Raw genomic sequence first — 2,718 nt, forward strand, 5'->3', positions numbered from 1 at the left:
GAGGTTAATGAAGGAAACAAGAAAAAGAAAAACCTCAGCTGAAAGGCTGTCCGCGGGACATCTCGCAGCTGCCTCATGCAAGCTGTGGAGCAGCGCTGCAATGCCAGGAGCCGTTCTCACAGTCCCGGACCGAGCACGGGGCTACTGCCTTACTCTTCCCACTCTCGTGTTAGATCCCTCAAAGGTGAGGCTGCTGCAACACCCCATGGCTTCTCTGCCTGCACCGCTGACAGACAGACAGACGTTTGCAGGAGTGGGGGACAACTGGAAGCCACATAGCTGCTCCTTGGTAAAGCGTTTAGAAAACAACAGAAGAGCAGCAGCTCTCTAAAGACAGCCATCATTAGCTCTCTGTAGTTGAGATGTTTGATGTTGAACGTGCTCTCCCTATGCAAGGCTGTCGTGGTGGTGGAAAAAAAGGCTGTCAATGGTTTGAAGGCATCTGGGAGCAATTGCAGGGCCTGAAAGCCACAGGCTCTCGTTGTTGGCATTGTGGGGAGAGAATTATGCAGACGATTGCCTTTAATGGAAGAACTCTGCTCTATTCCCCATGCACCATCCTACAACTGCAAACCATGTCCCTTTTGCTCTGCATGATGCTTGGCAGAGTTAACTTAAGGACCATTTGTCGCCGAGGTACCTTGCCTGCTGTTGCTTCCCACTGCTGTGTGGCTTGCTGTATACTTTCTCATGAAGTTTGTGAATATAGCTTTAATTGACAATGTCATGCCAATACATTTTAATTACTGTTTCAACAATATAATTAAGCATTGAATTTATGCATGGTTACAAGCAGAGTGTCTTGCTTAGCTGAAGTAATGAACTCTGATAGCAATGAACCCACTAATTGAAACAGTATGTAGCTTAGGATGCTATTAGCTGCATATTACCATTACTAGTACAGAAGTATTAAAATAATAACAAAAGATGCTGTTTTCAGGCTCAAGATACAACAGTTCTTCATATGCCAGTTAGAAGAAAAGCAATAATCAAGTTATATGTTTCATATTTGTGCCAGAATAACGGAAACAACTGTTCTGCAGTAACGAAACTGTTTCAAACTCAGTTCATGCACGTGTGAGGAAACACATCCTTAACAAGAGACCCAGAATCAGGACTCGCAGGTTGCCTGAGCTGCAAACTACCATAAAGGTGAAGAGGTCTTGTGCTGAGTGTTCACTAAGAGGGTACTAGGGTATTGGTACAGGACAGTAAGAAGATGTACAAATAACTCTGCCTGACATGGCTAGGAAGCCCAAGGCTGAGATCTTGCATAATTTCAGACAGCAACTACGTTCAGTAGGTTGGACACAAACTTCTCCACCACTGAAAGATCAAAAAGGCAGGTGCTAGAAGTGGCAATGAAATTCTGACAGCAAAACTCTTTCTGCCAGACTGGAAAGATATTTATAGCTCTGAGTATATATATATTAAAGTGGTAATAGGGTATCTATTTCTTTTTCACCTTGAAACAAAAGTTGATTTTCTTATTGTGTTTCTATTGCTGTGCTGAGCTCTAAGAAAAGGCTGGTTTACAGCTCTGCTCTATTTCAATGCTCAGGCCTTCTGTTTTCCTGGCCATTTTCCCCTGATTTTCTCCCTCTTTAGACCTTCAGCAGTAGCTATTTTGAAGTTTCTGATGTAAGTGAGATGCTCAAGGTCACCTAAGCACATATTTAGATAGACTGTGTGTGGCACTATTCACCACTGGAGGTTACCTCAGTTACCTAGCTCTGCCATCTACATCAGCAGCACAGATGATATGGCATTAGCAGTGAAGGGAATTTTTGGCAGAAAATGCCTTGTTCATTCACTGCCAGTGTACTTAGGAAAAGAGCTTTGTCAGTCTGTAACCCTTCACAGTGATAAAACCTTCAGTGTTTGAGTTTAAAAATTAATATGACAATGACAGGGCTATATAAGGCTCAAAGACAAAGCAGAAATTATTCAGCTGCTGAAAAGTTTGAGGAAATAACAGGAAGATTATCTCAGTCTATAAAAATTATTCACGTGTATTTGTCTTCCATGAACTGATGTCAAAATACTGCTAACTATTTAATTTACAATGATAATGTAAAAAGTAAATGCTTCCTGTGGTTCTTAAAACCAATCTAACCCATATTTGCTGAAATACTTGGCAAATCTTACAGAAATCTTGACATATTTGGAGACTTGAACAGATCTAGATATAGACCAAAAGAATGGCTTAACTTCTTGTAGTAAATTAAAATTCATAAAGCCTAAAGTAAATTGAAATAACATGTGAACAGTTTTGTGTACTTCAGCCTATACAGTCATGATCTAATTAGGCACTGGTTTTATGCGTCTGTTCAAAAAAAGCATTTATGTCAGAAAAAAAATAAAAATTCAGAAAATTGTTAACTATTTTGCTGAATTGTGTTCTTTTGCTCTTTTCCTAAAATAGGTGGGTTACAAGAATGATAGGCAAACCTGATATATTTAAGTTGTCTCAAGCCGGGGCTTGTGCTGTGTATTATGAATGTGTGTGAGTCTATGACATGTAAGCCTGTTTGTTAAATAATTTTTCATCTGACAAATAGGTAGAGGCCTTAGAAGTTATTATGGGCCTGCAAGTGCTGTGAAACATGGCAGAGGTAGCCCCACTAGGAAAGAAGCTGCAGGATGAGCTCACAACTTGTTACGTATCAGTTTATCCGCATGGTAAAGATGGCCTGTAAATCCTTCAGCTGTAGGGAA

The 2,718-nt window shown here is 40.6% G+C and overlaps 1 protein-coding gene across 1 annotated transcript in view; it reads right to left on the reverse strand.

Annotated features, from left to right (window-relative positions):
• Nucleotides 1-2,718, reverse strand: part of GRIK1 (glutamate receptor, ionotropic, kainate 1) — a 75,359-nt gene that overhangs the window by 26,136 nt on the left and 46,505 nt on the right. The gene's annotated exons all lie outside the window — the stretch shown is intronic.

This window comes from Mesitornis unicolor, unplaced genomic scaffold (assembly GCF_000695765.1).
Source record: "Mesitornis unicolor isolate BGI_N332 unplaced genomic scaffold, ASM69576v1 scaffold6380, whole genome shotgun sequence".
Taxonomy (NCBI): Eukaryota; Metazoa; Chordata; class Aves; order Mesitornithiformes; family Mesitornithidae; genus Mesitornis; species Mesitornis unicolor.